At 45.4% G+C, this 23,069-nt stretch overlaps 1 pseudogene across 1 annotated transcript; it reads right to left on the reverse strand.

Annotated features, from left to right (window-relative positions):
* Window positions 1–301: 301 nt before the first annotated feature.
* Window positions 302–21,231, reverse strand: LOC308335365 (annotated as a pseudogene). The gene is made up of 9 exons: window positions 21,166–21,231; window positions 19,064–19,807; window positions 17,377–17,753; window positions 17,138–17,303; window positions 14,307–14,595; window positions 11,889–12,065; window positions 4,928–5,142; window positions 3,271–3,494; window positions 302–445 (listed from the first exon to the last, which is right to left on the reverse strand). The product of its transcript is annotated as an uncharacterized misc_RNA (transcript).
* Window positions 21,232–23,069: the final 1,838 nt, after the last annotated feature.

The raw sequence follows: 23,069 nt of genomic DNA on the forward strand, positions 1-23,069 counted from the left end.
AAACTAAAGACCTGGAGGCGTGGTCAATGCCATTTGGCTATTCTGAGTGGCCAAAGAGCATTGACCACGCCTCCAGGTCTTTAGATTACTCAAGTTAGGGAATAAGACCTGGTACTTAAGACACGCAAAATACAGCTAGCCCTCTGAATGTTGACCAATCGACGCTCCCACGCAGTAGACTGGTGCGCTCTGTTGCTAATGTTCCGTCTTTTGATTAATCTCCGTCCGGGGCGATGAGCGGGATTTGATAGGGCGGAGATCTCCGTCTTGGCCGCTCAGATTGATGACGTTCCACTAGTGTTCACTCCCATTTATATATTTTGACCGTCTTCTCTGTGAGAGAGGCGAGGTAGTGGTCTCCGTTGACGACAAAGGGGCTGATGTCCAACACCGGCTGGCCAGCGGGTATCTTCTGAAGGAGAGCACCACTCCCTGCATCCCACACCTAGAAGAGAGTACAGGGATTGAAGCAAAACATCAAAATATCTCACACGCCTGAAATAATGTGTAGGCTATGGCCAAAACATACTATGTGATTTGTGAAACAGGTTTGAAAGGAGACCACAACACCAGCAGTTTCCTAAACAATTGTTCCCAATTGTGCCTGTTACGTCATTTTGCTTATTTTGTCTGACTGAAACGTGGCTGGGTGAGCAAGAATATGTCAGTTTAAATACAGCCACCCCACCAAGTCACACCAATGCCCATATCCCCAGAGACAATGGTAAAATTGGAGGTGGAGTTGCTGCCATCTTCAATTCAAGGCTAACAATTAGTCCTAGAACCAAAGCCACCTACAAATCATTTGGAAGCTTGATTCTCAACCTTTCACACCCAAGCTGGAAATCAATACAGCCCCTAATGTTCATCACAGTGTACCGCCCTCCCGGCACCTACACACTATTTATATCTGAGTTCTCTGACTTTTTATCAAGTCCTTGAGTCTAATAAAATCATCTTAATTGGTGCTCTAAATATTAGCCATCAACTCGGTATATTTCAACACAATAGAAGACCCCCACACCTATAGTCCTTCTTGTTGATAGTCAAATGCTCATTTTAAATGACACTTGACTCTGTCTCTCCCCAGAAAAGGAAGGTAATAAAGCAACAAAGGCTAGCCCCATGGTACAACTCGGAAACTAGAAATCTCAAGCGAACGTCGCAAACTTCAAAGAAAATGGCGCTCAACCAAACAGAAAGAATCATGTATACTAGTCTAGCCTCAAAATATACAAAAAGGCCCTCGACAATGCCAGAGCCACCTATTATTCACCCCTAATAGAGGACAACAAAAGTAACCCCAAGTTCCTTTTTGACACTTCACGTATCCCTACAACTCTCAATAGTAACGATTTCATGAGAGAGATGGCCGCACACCCAAATATATGGACAGTTTCTCCCCAATCGAGCTCTCTGATTTCACTTCAATGATAACTTGGTACATCCCTGCTCAATATGATCAATATTTAGCTGGTGACAGGCTACGTGCCACAATCCTTTAAGCCAAGGTAGCTGTAATCAAACCTGTCCTCAAAAAGCCTACTCTTGATTCAGGCATTCTAGCTAACTATAGACCCATATCAAACCTTCCATTTCTCTCCAAAATCCTCAAGAAAGCAGTCGCCAAACAGTTATGTGACTTTCTACATAACAACAATTTATTCGAAGGCTTTCAGTCAGGTTTCAGAGCAAACCATAGCATTGAGACGGCATTGCTGAGAGTCGCAAATGACCTCCTGACTGCAGCAGATAATAACCTCCTCTCCGTACTATTATCGCTATTATCAGGCTGCCCAAGTAAGTCTCTGAAAAGCCTAGAGCTAGTTTAAAATGCTGCGGCTGCCTCTCTACACTGGCTACCGGTTAAATACAGAATAGAGTTCAACATTCTTCTCCTCACCTACAAAGCTCTCAATGGTCAGGCACCACAATATCTCAAATAACTCATCGATCCCTAAAAACCAAATAGAATACCAGTGCGTTTACAGTATGTAAAAATGCTTACTGTCCCAAAAATATCAAAAGTTACAACAGGAGGCAAGGGGGTTTAGGTCCCAGGCACCTCAGCTGTGGATCCTTAATTCTCCCAGCTTCAGTCCGTGGGGCTGACACGCTCTGCACATTCAATACTAGGTTAAAAACCTTTCTCTACGACAAAGCCTATAGCTAGACTTGTCTTCAGTACTCGCTCACCCGACAAAGTCATAAGGGTGAGAACTGAGTAAGGGGAACCTCCTGCCAAAACCTGCACCTGTGTTTTGTATCTGCTAAATACCATAGTCGTACATTGTTTGTGTGGGTTTGTCTCCCAGCAGTGCCGGAGTGCCGGAGTGTAATACACACTGTATAGGCTCCAGTAAGGCCTGCCACTAACCCAACATCCGGGGAATCCCTACCCGGAGTCTCTTTTCGTCCTCCACTTCGCAGTTCCGTGGACCTCTAATATTAACCCCCAATTGACTGCAGAGTGCGACCATGGACCAGGCCTCTTCATGGATGGAGCCCATCAGAAGTCCTGCCTGTTCACGAGCTTTCAATTCAACCCCTTGTCCTTTAAATTGCTCCATATATTGATCAAAAGCAAAATACTTGTTTGCTCCCCGTCTATGACTTTATTGTGGCCTCCACCTCATAGAAGGGACGTTTCTCCTTCAGACTTAAGCCTCACGTCAGAGGAAGAGCAATGTGCTCAAAATGTCACTTTTATGAGGTGGATGCCACAATAAGTCACAGACAGGGAGCTACAGTGTGCAACGCCCTCTTTTTGCTTTTGATCAATGTTTCTTTGGAGCACCTGCTTTTAACACATTTAGTCTAACCCAATCGACGGGTTGCAATGATGTGTGTACACGTCTTAGCGCATCTTCAATGATACCAAACGAGAAGAATATTCAGATTTTTTTTTTTTTTTTAAGGCCACCAAATGATTCGCTCTTTGTTCATGCACGGTCCCGTTCACTTCCTATTTACCGCGGCAGAAAGAATGCCTCGTCTCTCCTAATCTAGGGCGCTCTCCGTGGTTTTGATCTGATCGATAATACTAAGCGATTCATTTCTGACTCTTCCGCCTCTCGTTCGAAATATGAACGCTTTGGATTATTTATATAATGGAAACGAGAGCAAGGTAAGCAAGCAAAATATTTCTCCGGTGGGGGGGTGGTCAGAGTAAAAGTGGCCATGTCTTCCCAGCACACCAGAGCTCCTATTTTGAAGGAATCCCGGGACTGATTGTGTTAAAGGGCGTGTTAAGGGGAGTGTTCTTCTCACCATGGTGGAGTTGCTGGCCTCGTCTCCGACACACACCAGCGTGGCGCCCTGTCCGGAGGGGCTGCCGAACACAGCGTTCTTGGTGAGCAGCCTGCAGGAGGATCCGGCGCTGAAGGTCCGGAGCGGCTTCCAGGAGCAGCAGCCGGGCTCCTGGGCCACCGCGTCCCGCTGGGGCGTCCTGCTCAGCTCCATCAGTACGCTGCGCAGCACCGGGTTGGAGCGCCCTGGGGTGCAGGAGAGAGAAAGAGAGAGTTGGAAAGAGACAAAAATGAAGGAGGATTGAGGAGGAATGCGCCATGTAATGGATTACTGCATGTTTTTTTGTGAGGGTACCTACTACCTACCCTAGGAGACACGGGGAGAACATGCACACTCCACACAGAAAGGCCCTGTGTTTAACAATTTGAACCGTTATTTTAAACTTTAGCTGTTGAAAAACAGCAGATCTACAACCTCATAGCGCGGCACAGAGTGCCGTGGTACAAGCTTTTATCTTGTAGATCTGCTATATATTTTCTTAAATCGTGTGTGCAGATCTTTGAATATATATCCCAGCGAACATTTTTAACTCAAATATTTGCTTCTCCCTTTGTCCCTGGGACAACATATTTCAACAAGATTTCCCTTCTTTATAATAAAATGGTAAAATGGTAAAATGGTGCATTTATATAGCACCTTTATCCAAAGCGCTTTACATAGATTGTGCATTACATTCACCCATTCACACACACATTCATACACCGATTGCGGCGGAAGCCATGCAAGGTACCAACCAGCACATCGGGAGCAATTTGGGGTTCAGTGTCTTGCCCAAGGACACTTCGACATGTAGACAGGAGGAGCCGGGATTCAAACCGCCGACCCATGGATCATTGGACGACCTGCTCTACCTCTTGAGCCACAGTCGCCCTAATAAACTGCTATTTGAAACATCCTTTGTATAATGAGGTGTGAAGCCTTGACAAACAGTGAAGAGATTGCCACAGATGTCAACATGCTGACAATTAGCCATGCTCAGGACAAAACACGAGGTGCGTTCAAATTTGTTTCGAGTCGCTTCAATCGCTTGACTTTGGTCGTCAGTCAGCGGTGATAAGAAAAAAAGGCCCTTTGCTAGTGTTGCGTGCCGATTGACTGTAGACACAGTCAGTGGCGGTTAGTGTTCCACAGGCCCTGAGGCGAGATTGGCCCGGGCCTGCACCCCCCCCTTGCTGGTACCGCCGGCTGCCTCTACTATATCGCCATGCCTGGACACCGTTATTTAACTTTGGCAGCGTAACCAAATGGACCAATACATATCATTTATGAGTAGCAAAACTAGTTCCTATGTCTTTGGAAAGGGTTTAGTTTTGTCAGTTGGAACTGGATGGATTAAACCAAACAGCCAAAAACATTTCCGGGGTCCCATGCTTGGATTCGTGTGGGGACGCGAAGGTTGCTTCAGTTGGAGTTTTCCAGACGGGGCGAAGATACCAGGCGGTTGTTTGCTTCGTTCCCACCGTGCCCGTTCGCACAACTTCTCGTCTTTGCATTGACTTTGTATGAAATCGCGCCACTCTAACTGTTCAGGTCTGAGCGCAGCTCAAGGAACCCTTATAGCCTAAAGCAGGGACACCCTTTGTACACGGTTTGGTGGTCACCAGACAGTCTCTCTCACCTGGCCGGTACGTGACCAGACAGTGGCGGCTCTCCGTGTCCACCTGGATGTCGGTGCAGCTGCTGGTCTCCAGGGGCAGGCTGTGGGGCTTGTAGGTGGTCCCGTCCACCTGCTCCCAGAAGTAGGCCCCCTCCAGGGTGCCCACGATGAGCCCCCCGCAGGGGAAGCTGCCGGAGGCGGCCCTTGGCACGTAGCACAGAGACGTCTTTGGGCACCTGGGAGGAGAAACAACACACAGCTGTCACAGCTGTCACTCGATCCTGTAGGTTTACACTCTATAACATACGACGAATTAGACCCTTTCTCACCCAGGAGTCAGCCCAGCTCCTAATCCAGACAACAGTCTTGTCAAAACTTGACTATTGTAACTCCCTCCTTACTGGCCTACCGGCATGTGCACTTAAGCCCCTCCAAATGATCCAAAATGCCGTAGCTCGCTTGGTCTTCAACCAGCCAAAATTCTCACACGTCTCCCCCCTTCTCCGCTCCCTCCATTGGCTCCCGGTCGCTGCCCGCACAGAATACAAAACTCTTTTGCTGGCATTCAAAGCAACCAAAGGTATAACTCCCCCATATCTCACAAGTATGATCGTATCCTACAAACCCTCCCGCGCACTCAGATCAGCCAACGCAGGGAAGCTGGAGGTACCTTCACTAAAAACGCCGGGATAACGCTCCACACGTCCCAAACTCTTCTCCCTTCTGGCTCCAAAACTATGGAATGCAATTCCCATCACAGTCATAACTGCAGCCTCACTCAATCCTCCGCCGTAGTCTGAAAACCCACCTCTTCAGACTCCACCATGGCCCGTAGCACTTGTCCTAGCCTAGCCCCTTATATAGAACTTTATGTAGACTTAGATAGTATTTTAGACAGACTTATAGCTCGTTACGTAGACGGCACTAGAAATGCATTTTGCATGTATATTGTATAATATATAATATAGTATAGTATGTATAGTTGACATAGATACTCCACTGTTACGTTCTTAGTTTATACATGATTCATTATAACTACTTTTATATATGTGATGTATGCCATTCTTTTTGTTTTTGCTTATAATGTAAGTCGCTCTGGATCAAGAGCGTCTGCTAAATGCCTAAATTCACAAATAAACTAAAAATGAAGGAAAAGAAAAAAGAGAAAGAAAACCCTCAACCCTCCCACTCAGTGACACTGCATACTATAGAATAAGATGATAGAAAGCTCATGGAAAACATCTGAAAAGAAAATGGCGTGCAGTCAGCCATATCAATGCTATCCTGTCTATTAATTGTTTCTACTCAAGTAATGGACAAGGGGCAGCAAAACCTTATCAAACTGTTTCTACCGTATTCTCTCCAGATGAAGTGTACTAGTCATTTTGATTAGCCAATGCTTAAATGCAGGAGCCTCCTCCTTTTTTCCAGTGAGTCAAAATTTGTTTTTTTTGCTGTAATCAGACCATATGAGAAGAGTTGTTTTTGTGCTCTCGTCAACATAGGCATGGAGTCTGACAAACCCAGAATAATTAGTACAGGATTGGGGTCAATATGAATACTCAAAATCCAATATCCAATATCTTTAATTGTATCCGAGGGCTGTGAAGAAGATTAGCATCTATTGCATTACATTTGTCACAGTGCGAAGAATTTCTTCGATTTTCCAAAAAGAATTACTCATTGAAAATCATTTAATTTGTTTTTAATTCATGACAAATATATATTTTTTGGGAATGATTTTTTTAAATACTAATATTCATTTTATTACATAGCTTCACAACAACTACACTGCAGCTACACTGCAATTGGCAATCACTGATGGGTTTGTAAATAGCGCATTTTATTATGGGGGAAAAAAACTGATTTATTTTTATGGCTAAAATAGCGCAATCTGCGCGCATAAAATGTCTCCAAATGGCCATCCCTGCTTGGACATGGGCAAAAAGCACTATAGTCTACTAAGGGCAGACATGTGTAAAATAATACATGTATTCCAAACTCCCAGTAGCTTTCGGAATAAAGTGTTTATATGGTAGATCTATACCGATTCAAATGGTAATACCACCCCTCCAGACCCGAATTAAAATGTATTCGGAATCTATTCCAATTGAGGTGTTTACATGAGCATTTTTATTCTGATGACTGGAATTAATCCATTCATTCCGAATGAATTTCTGCATGTAAATGGGGCCATAGAAACACAGTGGCTCCAATGTGGATATTGGACTTCATGTGACGTCTGCCATTTCATGACGTCAATCAATTATACACAAGAGTTCTGTTCAGTTTGTGATATTAGCTCCAGCACGAGAGACACAGACCACAGTTAGACGTGATGAATCCCAATGTCGATTTCTGCTGTTGACGTGATTGACGTGATAAGGATTTGTTTTTATTGATTCAGAATAATGCAGCGTTCCCCTCGGCTCGGTGGATTTACATGCACCAAGATCATGCTGCTGCTTAGGTGGCTGTAATAGCCGCGATCTCAGGTTTAGGTGATTGCACCAGGGGCGTCACTACCGTGACGCAGACAACGCGATTGCGTCGGGGCCCATGACGCCTGAGGGCACACCCAGGTCGGGAGAAAAAAAAGAAAAAGTGGCAAATTTAAAAAATAAAAATAAATAAAGAGGCGGCCGGGCCCCTTAACAATATATTGTTAACTGAGGTTAATTTTACGTCGCAACTTAATATTTTATAATCTGACCATGTATGATCACTTCACTTTTTTATGGGAGGGGGCATGCCCCCGGCGGCCCGGCCCCGCCCGGTCCGCTACAGGTCCGGAAGACGGAAGAGACAGGTCAGAGGTTATAGGTGTAAATGGCGACAGAGACACAAACAAACAATGGAGAGCAAGAAACAGAAATGCGGTAGTGAGAAGCGAAAACTAAAAGAAGAGAAAGAAAAAAAAAAAGCAAAACTTCCAAAAATAATTGGTTTCTTTCAAAAGAAAGCCGATAAAAAGGTTGATGCGGCCGCGGGGGGACAAGAAGAAGAGGCACCACCACCACGAACGGTTGGGGCTGCCGCTTGTTGTAGCTCAGGCCAGGTGCAGCTGGCAGAAGCTGGGGAGGCAGGAGAGCCGAACACGGCCGCAGTGACTGGAGGTGGAGAACTTGGAGTGGACATGGTCATGGAGACTGAGCCGGCGGAGGGGATGGAGGAGGAACAAGCTGCGATGGAGGAAGAGAAAGAGCATGCTGCTGGAGATGAGGAGGAGGAGCAGCAGCAGGGGCAGGGCAACTTGGACAAGGACGTGCCGCCGGAGCGGGTTACAAATAAATACCCCACTGACTTTGGATATTTCCCTGATAATGTTGCATCAAATGTCAAGCGTTATATCGTGTCCACGGGGCCATGTAAGCCTACTGGCCCCTTCCCACGGGATCCCAAGAATAGGTGTTTTTCAACAAAATATTACACCCGCAAAACAAAGTCTGGTTTGGAGTTACCACGGACGTGGTTATGTTATTCACCCAAGCTAGATGTAGCCTACTGTGAGACATGTTGGCTCTTTGCAGATCGCTCATTACTAAAGAATAAGACAAGGCGAACAAATAATTGGCAGAATCTATCCCACAAAATTCAGCTACATGAATCAACTAATATGCACACCGCTGCTTGTATGATTTATGACCGGTGGCGTTTGAATGCAACGATCGACGCGGACATGGAGAGAGAAATAAGAATGGAGACCAACTTTTGGAGACAGGTACTGGACCGTGTGTTGAACGTGACGCTTTCTTTAGCAACAGCTAACCTGCCGTTCAGAGGACACCACGAGACAATAGGCCAAGGCAACAGTGGGACTTTCCTGACTATCATTGAGCTCATGGCAAGATATGACCCAGTCCTAAAAGATATCATTAATCGCCCCGCCCGCTCAACGAAGTACCTAAGTGCAACAATACAAAATGAGCTCATTGACATCCTTGCAAAACGTGTTCAAAATGACATTCTGGGCGAAATCCAAGCAGCCCCGTTTTTTTCTGTCATTATGGACACCACCCAAGACATAGCAAAAATCGATCAAATGAGTCAAATATATCGATATGTCACAATTGAGAGAGACGCCCGTGGTGCTGCCACTGATGTAAAGATCAACGAGTCATTCCTCGGATTTCGTGAAGTCACCGATTCACATGCAGAAGCGCTAGCCAATGACATCACAGCGTCTATTGAAAGCCACGGATTACAGCTGTCAAAGTGCAGAGGGCAGGGGTACGACGGTGCGGCTAACATGAGCGGCATCTACTCTGGGGTCCAAGCAAGGATAGCTGCAAAGGAGCCAACAGCCGTGTATGTACACTGTGCTTCTCACAACTTAAATCTGGCCCTTAATGATTCAGTTAAGATTCAAGAGATATCAAAGTTTTATGACATTGTTGAGCGTGTGTATGTGTTCTTTGGGCACAGTATAAAGAGATGGGCAATGCTCTCAAATACAACACAAACGGATGATGATCTTAACAATAACATCACACTGAAAAGAATATGCCCCACTAGATGGTCATCACGTCATGATGCAGTGACCTCGCTGAGATATCGCTACAGTGATATTGTCAAAGCTTTGACTAAACTGTCACTGACAGGAAAAGTGGGGGACGAGCGAGACGAGGCCAGTTCACTGAAAGGTTTAATTGAGAAATTCAACTTCATCTGCACTGTTGTTCTCCAAAGCAAGATTTTGGAGCGAACAAATGTTGTCTCAAAACTTCTGCAATCCGAAGACGCAGACCTGGCCACAGCTGTTAAGCTGCTAGACAGCAACATCAAAGATTTGACTGCATTTCGAGAGAGTTTTGATGATGCCAAGCTGACAGCTCAGAGGCTTGCTGAGAAATGGGGTGCCAGCAAAACCTTCGAAAACGTTAGGCAAAAGAAGGTAAAGAAATACTTTGATGAGCTTGCGTCTGATGAGCGTATAGCGGACCCAGAAAGCTCATATAGAGTGAATGTGTTCAAGGCCTGTTTGGACATCATCATATCACAGATGACCCACAGATTCAAAGGGCTGCGCTCTACAGTGAATACGTTCAACGTCATTCAGCCTGACACGCTTTGCAACGCCACCAACGACGAACTAGCTCAACAAGCCCAAAGCCTCGTACAAAAATACAATCATGACTTAACCTGTGAATTCCCAGTTCAACTTGTATCATTCCGTGAGTGCCTGAGAGACAGCATTTCAAAGGTGAAGACCATACGAGAGCTCACAAAGCTGCTTATTGTGGAGAACAGCAGCATTAGTGCTAGTTTTGGCGAAGTCTGCACTGTATTGCTGCTTTTCCTAACAATTCCAGTCACGGTGGCATCAGCCGAACGATCTTTCTCAAAATTAAAGCTCATCAAAAGCTATCTGAGGAGCACAATGGGACAGGGTCGGCTCAGTGGACTTGCCACACTGTCCATCGAGAACACGCGTGCACGCCAGCTGGATGTAAAGGACCTCATAGATGATTTTGCAGAGAGGAAATCACGGAAGGTTCACCTATAAGGTAAGCAGAGCGCAGAGGCAGAGCCTCTTTATTTAATTAAATAATTGCTGACTAATTTTCGTGGTGCGCCGTCACCATATTTTTATAGCTCAACTTCACCTATTTTTTCTCTCTTTTTTTCTCCTCTCTACCTAGAGAGCGCTGTCCAAGGTGCTAATTCAAGTGGCCTGCCCTGCTGCCTGTGGGTGGTCTTCAAACGACATATGGACTATGGAGATAATGGCGTGATTGGAGTCTAATTCTAATATGGACATGGACTTGAGCATAATTAATTGTGCATGGGCGCATACAGCGCGCTGCCGCTGCTGCGCAACTGAATTATACCCATCAGCTCATTTATTGTGGTGAAACAGCTTTGAGAACTAACAAATTGAATAGTTTCAAATAAAATGCCAGTGTTTTACAGTACTTGATTATTTTGTTTACTTTATTAAGCATTTCTAGCTTGCCGCTTTTTAGTTTTCCGTGCTGCGCAACATGGCTTTATAGATTGATTGATAGTGCATTGTTTTGGCTGTTTTCTTATAGTTTCTTTTCATAATTGGCTAAACAGAAAAGAGACCGAATTTGATATATAATGCCAATTGCCACAGCTTGAATCTATTCATTTTAGAGTAGTGTTTGGTCTGATACAAAACCGTTGTTTTAAACATAGTTAATTTGTTTCTATAGCGGCTTGGTGGGGTGGGGTGGGGTGGGGTGGGGGGGGGGGGGAGGGGGGCACTGAGTCTAGACCATCCTGCGTCAGGGCCTGTTGATGCCTAGTGACGCCACTGGATTGCACAGAACGCGGATGTTAGGGGCTCAATACTAAAACGGCGATACCTCGTTTCTGATAAAAGTCTGTTAGATTAGTTATTGGCGATTTTGCTTCCTGATTGTTTTAGGACGTGAAAGTGAAGGTTTTCAAAATAAAAGACGCTTGCGTCCGAGGCGACAGTAAAGGGACTAGCTGGAGTCTTTTGTGGCAGTCAAAAAGAAAACTAAATTGCTCTAAACCAGTGGTTCTCAACCAGTGGTTGAGGGGGTTCCAGGTGTTCCCCAGTTAAATTATGGAGGGTTGTTAACCAAATGGACCCTTATTGCATCTGTAACTCTTGATACCGTAATATAAAACCACATTTTGGTTATATTTTACGCTCTCAAGAGTTAAATTATAGCTAAACATGTCATCATTATGACTGTAATCAAATGGTGGTCCGTGGCTCAAATGCTGAATAAATAATGGTTTCGATAAGAAAAGAAAGAAAGAAAGAATCTATATTCAAAGATTTGTGCCACATTTAAAAACAATAGCAGATCTACAGCACAAGCTCCGCGCTATGAGCTTGTAGATCTGCTATGTTTCAACAGCTAAAGCGTAACATTATGCAAAATAACAGTTCCTGTCCAGAATGGGTTGGCGGTGGCGGTTGCAGCTGGTGCGTGCTGGTGTTAATATTAAATAAATTAAACTAACTAACTAACTAACTTACCTGGAGCGCGGCCCTTGCAGCTGGTGCACGTGCGTGCTGGAGTGTCTGATGTCATAGACGAGCACGTCTCCGCTGAGCAGACCGGCGTAAAGGTAGTTGCTGTTGTCCAGAGACCAGCAGCAGCTCAAAACGGGCATGCCCGTGTCGTACGTATGCACCACCATGTTGGACATCAAACTGACACACACACACACACACACACACACACACACACACACACACACACACACACACACACACACACACGACTGATCAATAGATAGATAAAGATACCTTTATTGATCCTGTCTGCTGCGGCAGCCAGAGCCAACACAGCAGTACATGTTAGTAACCTTAAGCACAATAAATACACTTTCAAGAATTACAGTATAATGCAGATGCATACTGTAAGTAAGCCTTGCATGAGGCCCATATAGGGGAGGAGCCCATCCCGTGTTTCTGTGGCAACTTGATGTACAAGTACACCCCATGGACATGATGTACAAGTACACCCTGGACATGACGCCAGTAAGTCGCAGGGATTTATCCTCATCCAACCCTTGATGCTTGAGTGCTTTTGGTATGACCCGGCCGGGGATCGAACCGCGACCCAGTTACAGTCTCATGGTGGACACTCAAACCACAAGGCCACTGAGCTGGTTAATACAGATGCATACATCCTATACAATCTAGTCTAGCCTATAGTGCAGAGCAAGAAATGCTGTTGATAAATATAAAAGTATACAGTAATATGCACTGTATGTATACAATCACGTTACAATAGTCTCTCACACACACACACACACACACACACACACACACACACACACACACACACACACAAGGCTGCCGAATATAAACACAAGTAATTTGCACCTATAGCCTAGCTCTATGATGGTCTGGAGGAGCGGCTGGTACTTAATTAGCCTGGCTAATAAGCCAGACCGAATCAGCCATTGGCAAAAAGAATTGTTGTGTGATATTAGTCTGGCTTATTAGCCAGGCTAGTACTTAATGACTTTGGTCATAAAGGCTTCCTCTAAGCTAGAATCAAAGGTGCAAGCCACTTCAAGAATGAAAACTGATCTGTTCTCTTCATTGACCACAACAACATCTGGTGTAATAGCAGAGAGATGTGCAAAAATGTCAGTATTTTCAGTACAGAGTTGAAACATCGAAGGTTTGACACAGGAATGTTTGTACATTCGCACACACAGTGCAACATGTTTAGATACAGTGTATAGCCCACCACACACCGGCTGCGTTCGCCGCGCGGCGGACACAGCCGCCTCCATTATTTTCAATGAAGCTATCGCACACCGGCTCCGTCCGCCGCGTCGCGCCGCGCCGCCCGTCGCGCCGATAGAACACAGTTCTATTTTCCAGGCGGCGCCGCGCAGCAACGCGCCGCGCCGCAGACGGTCGCAGACGGTGTGCGATGGGCTTATGTCCTTTGTTATGAAATCAACTATTCTGTCATGGCATGCTATGAAAAGCCCGAATGTGTGACATGGTTTCTGTAACGAGCCCTGTGTGATGCAAGCAATGCGGGTCATGGGTGGAGGGAAACCAGAGGGATAGGTTGAGTTTGGTGAGAAGGATCTGTAGCCTAAAGCTTTTACTGTGATGAGGTGATAATGTCCTCATTGAGAGCAGTGCTCCTTAGAAATTAATGGGAAACAGAGTGGTCAGCATGGGGAAGGCAAGCCAGTTTCCCCTGGAGTTTGAGTCCAGTCCAGTGTTAATGTTGCCGATGTTGGAACATATCCAACACGGTCCGCCGGGCACCCTTAGGTGTGGTAGGTCACTGTTACTCTAACAGAGGTGAGAGGGTCAGTTATTATGTCCTCACACACACACACACACACACACACACACACACACACACACACACACACACACACCATCAAATCCTACAAGTCACAGGCAGTCGTTGTCCTGTATACGCATGCCTTGTGTTATACATTCTGCAGACAAAAAGATAAGACCGAAGATGTTTAGATCAAGAGAATTTAAAATCCCCTCGAGTTTTACACTCATTTATACTTTTTTGCCCGCTGGGACGCAGATCAAGTCTCATTTTGCTACGCGTTGGGAGCATGTTGATCCATGTTTTTCTCTATATATTTCTGTTAAGCACTTTGTGACTTGTTCTTAAAAGGTGCTATATAAATAACGCTTTATTATTATTATTATTATTATTATGTATATCTGCCATTTTCACTGGCGTGCAACCAAGTAGTGACCAGTGACGAAGAGATGGAAGCAAAGAGTGGAAACGGTTCTCAACATGTAAGTGTAAAAGGTAAAAATAAATAAAAGCACGGCACCTGATCTGCACTCGTGTTTGTGTGTTGTTGTGTTCCTTACTCCTCAGTCAGTTTGACTGTGTTGTCCAGCGACACAGACAGCATCAGGCTGTGTGTCGTGTGTATATACCTGGTCAGTTTGACTGTGTTGTCCAGCGACGCAGACAGCATCAGGCTGTGTGTCGTGTGTATATACCTGGTCAGTTTGACTGTGTTGTCCAGCGACACAGACAGCATCAGGCTGTGTGTCGTGTGTATATACCTGGTCAGTTTGACTGTGTTGTCCAGCGACGCAGACAGCATCAGGCTCTCGGTCTGTCTTTGTAAGGCCAGGCCTCGGATCTGCTTGGCGTGGATGGGAACGTACTGGATGGCCCCCGTGTTCACTACGCTGATCTTCTTCACCCCGCAGCCTGGACCTGGAGGGAGGGAGGATTTAAAAGAAACCGGACTAAATAGATCGTTTTCATTGTAATTTGACATTTCATGTCGACGTCAAGACCGTTCCATCACAGCACAAAGTATGGGCTTGAATCTAATTTATATTTATTTAGCACAGTATAAAAAAGCCCAAGGAGCTTACGAGGGGAGGCATACTATGATCCGACGGACCATTGGTCCGAGGTGCGCTGGGGGTCGGGAGAGGGTTGGGGTTAGGTTTAGGTGTGCTGCCCCGGGGGAGGTTAGGGTTAGGGTGAGGGTTTGAGGTAGGTTGTCGATCGGACCAATGCTCCGTCGGATCAAACACATGCACTCGCTTGCGAGGCCTCTATCTAAGTCACAATGTCAGACACAATAAAACATCCAGAACACGTTTGTAAACAATATAGAATTTCCAAGATACACAATTGCAGTATATCAAAATAAGAGATAATACAAAAACATATAATTAAGTGATCTGGCCAATTAAATAGGTTATGCTTATGTTTGAAATGATTTAATGAAGTAGAATTTGATGAGATCACTGTACAGCTGTTCCATAGCTGGGCCCCCCTGTATCTGATGGAGAACTGACACAGTACAGTATGGAACTTTGGGAGATGTAAAGGATTTGCCTGTCTTGTATTGAAATGGTGCACATCACTGTTGAACTGAAAGAGGCTTTACCGGGCAAAGGAAATTAAACTGGCTGGAACGATACTTTGAAAAATAAAGTTGCAGGTTTGGTATTTAATTAAATTAAAATTTGGTAAAATATTAAGTTGTTTGAAAAGAGGTAGGCAAAATGAGCAGAACAATTACTGTATGTGGCAATCCTGCAGAATCTTTTTTGCAGTCTTTGGCCCTTTCCCAATTCCTTGTTTAACCATACCCCTCATTCCCCTTGCCCCTACATAATGAGTGTCAAGGGGTAGGGGGAATTGGAACGTCCCTAAATATTGAACGTCCCTTGTAGATATTGATATATGTGATATACAACCTGTTCTCAGAAAATAGCTGATCTGCAAGCTAACTACAGGCCAGTGGTCCCCAAACCTTTTCATGTCAAGGACCCCCAAATTACCCGCAGACCGCATTTGAAGAGATATGCCAGGGACCCCATAAACTTTTACGAATCTAGCAGTGTCACGGACCGCCAGTGTGACATGCATTAGTCCATGGATGGACCCATTTGATGGCATTTCTGTCTCTGGGACCCCCAATTTATATTGTAAAATCAATGTTAATTAACTCTGAGAGTGTGGACCCTTATGGATCCATTTGGTTCCAAACTATCATTTAGCTGGGGACCCCCTGGAACTCTCTCAAGGACCCCTGGGAGTCCCCATAACCCACTTTGGAAACCACTTTCCATAAGCTGTAGATCGGCAATTTTGGGAGAAGAGATGGAACGTAAATATAACATTGCTGCGGTTATGAAGAAATCAATATATTGTAATTTTGTCTCATCTTGGTAGCCCACCAAAATGTAATTCAGCTAGATATATAGCTCATTCTGACACCTGCTCAACAGTTGTACCTGATTAATTGATTATTGTATTAACAGTTTGTATAGGGTACAGATATTTCATGTTTCATTTCACTTAAATCTGACACTGTCCAAATCCAAACTGTCACGCACTATGTCCTTCCGCAATATCAGAAACATTAATCAAACCGACCTCACCACTGGTATTGACCGTTTTCCCACCATCACCCCCCCATGCACCTCAGAACAACTGGTTTCCTCCTACAATGATGGTCTCCAGACTCTTCCCCCTGGTTGTCCCCCCACCTACGTCAGCTGAAAGCAGAAGGTCGCCAGCTGGATCGGCTTTCCAGCAAAACTGGTCTCACTGTCCACAAACAGATGTACCACTCCCACATCCTTCTCTACAAAGATGCCCTCTCCTCAGCCAAATCTCAATATTTCACGGACAAAATCACTGCTGGTGCTGGTAACACCAGGGCCCTGTTTTCAGTGGTAAATAACTCACTCCGCCCCCCGAATTCCCTCCCCCCACACTTCTACTCCACTGACCACTGCAACTCCCTGATGTCATTTTTTAATACAAAAATAGCCACTATTCATCAGCAACTGACCCCTCACATGTCCAGTTGTCCACCTCCTTTTGTTCCCCCCCCCCCCCCCCCCTCTCTACCTCTCTCCTGCTTTGAACTCCCCTCTGCCACTGATATAGCTAAACTCATCCGGAAATCCAAGCCTTCCACCTGCCAACTTGACCCCCTGCCATCCTCCCTGGTTATAGCCTCCCTCCCCTCTCTGCTGCCCCTGATAACTGCCATCATTCACTCCTCTACAGGCAGAAATATTTAAAAGAAAAATAAGAATGAAAACGGTTAAAACATTCTGTGGACACCTAAGCAGCTAAAAGGTTAAAAGAAGCATACGGGGCAGCTTAAACGTCTGACTAGGCAAATGCCTTACTAAAGAGGAAGGTCTTTACACATAACACATACTTTGTTGTCATCCAATAATATAGGCAGCTATAAAGCCTATATATATATATATATATTTACCAGATGGAGACTTCTGGGAGGCCAGCAGACAGGTGAGCGGCTCGCAGTAGGCGAGCACCCTGAAGCCTCCCGTCTTGCACTTCAACACAGCCTTGTTTAATTTGTACTGGGCCCCCTGGGTGCTCCTGGAGGCTTCCCCGGCTCTCTGGGGGAACTGGGAGGAAGACTTTTACAATACAAGTACAAACAAACACCAAGTTATGAGGTGCATGCGAGGAATTCAAAAAAAGAATTGTCACACAACCCGAAATTAAAAGATTAACAGACAATGTTGATGTCCATCGGTCATCACCTGCAGCTGCAGATTGCACTGAGCAGACTCTAGCTCCGCCCTCCTCCTGAGACTCTGCTCCTCCTCCAGTGTCCTGACCACGTCCGACCTGTCGAAGCGCTCCGGGTTGTCGGGTAGCCGCTGCCCCGTATTCAGGACGTCCAGCCTCACGCCGGTGACGTCGTCGGACAGGACGAACTCCGGGTCGTCCGTGTTGGGGTCCAGGGTGACGGGGCTGAAGGACACCATCTCCTTCATCTTGTCCCACACGCTGAACGCCAGGTTGCCCAGGTGTCGGGCCTCGTCGATCAGCGACCCCGAGACCACCTGGGGTTCCGCGTAGGGCTGTCGAAAAGTCGATGAGACGATTTCATTGGTCACACAGATCATTGCCGATTAAACAATTGAATTGTGCTTCTTGCATTTAACCCATTTTGGGGCGGGAAACCCCTTTTGGTGTTAGCATTATGCTATGCTTTAGCTATTGAAAAATTGCAGATCTACAAGCTCATAGCGCGCCACCGAGTGGCGCGCTACGAGCTTGTAGGTCTGCTATTTTTGAAGAATGGACTGACATAGAAACATAGCTTTTTCAGAAAACTGTCAGGATGTAGAAGACATTTTTAGAATCTGATCTCAGGTCAAAATGGGTTAAAACATTATACTTGCCCTCTATAACTAAAATTAAAAACACTTGAAATATTGTATTTCTTTCATAAATAGAGAATATTTCACTCAATAGGAACTGCTCCTGTCGCAAGTTGATGATGTCATATGTCTGTCTGGTCCAGCCCTATGGAATGTTGTGGCGCTCCGCGCCTGTAACATTCTCCTACACGCATGCACGCACGCACGCACATGCACATGCACGCACGTCACTTCCTCAAGCGCGCTCCCGTTCCATTCATTCATTCTCGTAGCGCCCGGGCACGTGACGTAGGAGTGTCCATTTGTCTGCGTGACGTGCGTGCATGTGCATGCGCGTAGGAGAGTGTTACAGGCGCGGAGCGCCACAATGTATGGATTGCACGTGCTAATACAAACTATTTAAATGTTTGCTTTGACACTCACATTATCCTTAGGAAGCATAAAGTTGCTTTTTAACAACTTGGTTTTCACAAGGCAGATATGACGAATAACTTAAATCTAAAAATTGAAATCACAGACACCGGCTTTAATATTTTTTTTAACAATTAATATATTTTTACGCCACTTGTTGTAAGAATAGCAGATCTACAAGCTTACAACACGCCACGTGTTGTAAGCTTGTAGATCAAATATTTCTGCCATTTGGTAAATGTTTTGGAAAGAAAAATAGCAGATCTACAAGCTTACAACACAAAGTGTCGTGTTGTAAGGTTGTAGATCTGCTATTTTTGAAAACGTATGGATATTTTTCCAACATGGAAACTATTGACGGTTATAATAGTTAAAAGTATTTAAAGATAATCATACTATAATTCAGTCAATGTCTGTCTGTGTTTCTGTGTGTGTTTCTGTGTGTCTGTGTGTCTGTCTGTCTGTCTGTCATTTGACACGTTAATGATTAATAATTAATTTATTAGTGAGCAGTGGGGGGGGGGGGGTACTGCGCCCGTCTCACAACGGGTAAGGGCTAGTGTAGTAAATAGTGACGGGCCCATATTATTAGATACCTGCAGGGTGAGCTGGACCCGCTCCATCATGGTCCTGTAGTTCTGCAGGAAGGAGACGTGGTCCTCGGCCCTCAGCTGGTCCTCCACGGCGCCGATGGCGTCCGAGAGGGACGCCGCCTCCCCGTCCAGCTCCGCCACCCTCTCCGCCACCGTCCGGCTCTTGGCCGCCTCCTCCCGCCGCAGGGCGGAGATCCTGGCCCACTCTTCGTCCTTCAGGAACCGCCGGAACTCCTCGAACTGCGCCTTGATCCGCGTCTCCGCGCTCTGCGCCTGGAGCGGGATGTGATCTCCCGTCCGGTCGCATATCGCCTTCGCCCTCCGGCAGACCTCCAGCTTCTCCCTCAGCGGCTTCAGCGACTCCCGCGCCGTCTCCCTGAGGCGGCCCGATGCCTCGTCCACGGGCGAGAACTTGTGCCCGGCGTGCCTGTCGGAGTCCCGGCACACGAGACACGCCAGACGCTCGTCGTCTCGGCAGAAGAGGCGGAGCTTCTCCCTGTGCGCGGCGCAGAGGTCGAGCTCCTCCGAGGCCGCTGCGGCCGCTGCAGCCGCCGCACTCTGGCGTTTCTCCTCCAGGTACTTCTCGCACAGGTTCTTCAGCACCAGGTTGGTGGGCGGCGGGTGTTTAGCGGAGGACTTCTTGGTCTTCTTCTTGCACACGGGACACTCCTGCACGGGTCTCTCCGTCCACCACTCCTGCAGACAACCTCTGCAGAAGCTGTGGCTGCAGGTCAGCACCACGGGGTCCTTGAGAAGGATTGAGACATTAAGCCATTTTGACCTGAGATCAGATTCTAAAAATGTCTTCTACATCTTGACAGTTTTCCATTTTGACCTGAGATCAGATTCTAAAAAATGTCTTCTGCATCCTGACAGTTTTCTGAAAAAGCCATGTTTCTATGTCAGTGGTTCTTCGATTTTATAAAAAAATAGCAGACCTACAAGCTTTTTTTTTGTAATTTCTCTTATTTTATTCATGTTTTCCGAGCTTAATTGAACCCAAAAAAGAAAACGTGAACTTTTTAACATTCAGAAGATTTTCTGTGGTCTGGAGTTTTCTGGCTCAACTCAGTCCTTGTTTAACCCATTTAGACCTGAGGACGATTCTACAAATGTCTTCTAAATCCTGACAGTTTTCTGTGTCGTTCATAGACCCCCAAAGATATATTAAATTGGCCCGCTGACCACCATCTGAAAATATGATGTTCCAGCAAAGAGTTTCGTTAAAAACGTTCACCCTGAAAGAATACGATATATTCAAAGATTTGCGCCACATTTCCATGATTTTTCCAAAATAGCAGATCTACAAGCTCGTGGCGCGCCACTCGGTGCCGCACTATGCGCTTGTAGATCTGCTATTTTGCAATAGCTAAAGTATAACATAATGCTTAAAGCACCAACAGGTGTTCCCGTCCAAAATGGGTTAAGAGTCTAAAGAATATCCCATATATGACAATGGTGATTTGCCAGCAGATGTCACTGCTGAGGCCTGTTTTCACTGCAGCTCAAAAAGCTTTAGAACACACCGAGAAAAACGCGAGACCGCAGAAAGTCCACTGAATGTTCAAAGTGTACGGTTGTGTGAGTGTAATAATTGAGGTCATAAAACATATAAGAGAATTAAAATAAAACATAAATTAAACTTAACCCATTCTGACCTGAGATCAGATTCTAAAAATGTCTTCTACATCCTGACAGTTTTTATTCTGACCTGAGATCAGATTCTATAAATGTCTTGTATACATCCTGACAGTTTTCATTCTGACCCGAGATCAGATTCTAAAAAGTGTCTTCTACATCCTGACAGTTTTCATTCTGACCTGAGATCAGATTCTATAAATGTCTTCTACATCCTGACAGTTTTCATTCTGACCTGAGATCAGATTCTAAAAATGTCTTCTACATCCGGACAGTTTTCTGAAAAAGCTATGTTTCTATGTCAGTCGTTCTTCGATTTTTCAAAAATAGCAGACCTACAAGCTCGTAGCGCACCACTCGGTGGCGTGCTATGAGCTTGTAGATCTGCTATTTTTCAATAGCTAAAGCATAACATAATGCTAACACCAAAAGGCGTTCCCGCCTAAAATGGGTTAATGTCAGGAAACCTTGAAGACGTCGCAGCACACAGGGCAGGTGAGCTCCTCTTCCAGGCGAGTGAAAGGAGACGCCATTTCCGTCCGCGGTCTCTCTGGAAGGCTGCAAACACCCGGAGTAGCAGAAAACAAAGGAAATGGTGCATTTTATATAGAAATGGTAAATGGTGCATTTATATAGCACCTTCATCCAAGGTGCTTTACATAGATTGTGCATTACGTTCACCCATTCACACACACATTTATACACCGATGGCGACGGAAACCATGCAAGGCACCGACCAGCACATCAGGAGCAATTTAAGGGGTTAAGTGTCTTTGCTCAAGGACACTTCGACACTAAAGGCTCATTCATAGTCTGGATTTTCGGTGGTGAGCTGACCACCAGAGCTGAAATAACGTTGAGAGGTGGTGAGTAAAAACAGAGAGAAGGGCTGAGGGGCGGTGGTGGTGGTTTTCTCTTCACCGCGGCTCAGTGACGTCATGTTGTAGTTCGGTGGTCACCTCACCACCGAAAACCTAGACTATGAATGAGCCTTAATGAGGCCGATTCAAAGTAGCAACAACAGTACTAGTCTATAGAGATGCTCCGATCAGGTTTTTTGGGGCCGATCACCGATCACCGGACGCAGTACCTGCCGATACCGATATTGCCGATACCGATCACAGCGTTGTGAATTCACACCTTGCAAACTGCGAGTTTGGTGTCCTTTTCTGACACAGTAAACCAGGAATACTCAAATAGCTGAACATGTGGGCCACATTATGAAAATGGCATGGGGCCAGGGGCCGGTTGCTAAAATGACAACATTAATGTTACTTTATTATTTACCTTATTTCCACATGACGTATGAAAAGACGAGTGCAATGTGCATTATTTTATGGCTTGCCCATTTTCTCTCTTTTTAATAATTCTGTGCAATTAGCACTTTCAACACAAACAACTGTTTCCATAAAACAAACTAACATACCGTAGGCTACTTCTCTATAAGCAGAATCATGAATAGGCCTATTTAATTTATGCAAAAGGACAAGAGAGAGAGCAATGTGTTTGTGGCTCAAACTTTGTCTAATATTATTTTAGAGCAGTGGTTCTCAAACATTTTCATGCCAAGAGCAAAGGATTCCCAATATTTTTTCAATCTACAAAAGTAATCCCAAAATCGCTTATAAACAGATGTGGCAACACTGGCCAGAAACGACCAGTGTTGCTTCTTTTTGGCTTATTTTGTATATACCTAGGTTGCTTGTTTCTGCCATAGAGTTATACTGGCAACACTTCTGGCTTCTAGCTGGATATGCTGCGCGTCGTCGTCGCGTCTATGTGTCTGTGTCAGTCCGAGCTCCGTGACTGGGAGATGGTCTGGATAGAACTTTCTGTTACAGTTAAATCCACACAACTGAAAAGTCTGTGACCGCAAATTAGAAACTTGTGTGGCTATAACGAGGCACAGCTGTTTACAATGCGATGCTAAATTAACGGGGGCATTGCTTTTGGTCTGGATGAAATTGCACAGGTTTCTCAATCGCTTTTTTTGGACTGGAACGTAACGTACGACACGAGCAAAACTTTTGTGAAATGGAATGGAAGGCAGTTACTCCACTGCAGTACAAGGGGTCTGGGAAGGGAGTGCATTGCAAGGGGGACTTAAACTTTTTGATTGATTGATTGAAATATTTATTAACAGTTTGTAGAATTACAGTAGGCTACATTTCAAGCACAAACTCAATACAGAGACTGTTAACTGTTAAACAGAAGCACGTTTGTCAACACTGCGTCACACAGATATTTCATGGTGGTGGTGGTGCTCTCTGGCTGGTGCTTTCCTCCTTTCTTTTCTTCCACCTCTCTCTCTCTCTCTCTCTCTCTCTCTCACACATTTTGTTTTGTTACAGCCTCATTTCAAAAGGGATTA

This window comes from Protomyctophum bolini (assembly GCF_963924005.1).
Source record: "Protomyctophum bolini genome assembly, chromosome: 20".
Classification (NCBI taxonomy): domain Eukaryota; kingdom Metazoa; phylum Chordata; class Actinopteri; order Myctophiformes; family Myctophidae; genus Protomyctophum; species Protomyctophum bolini.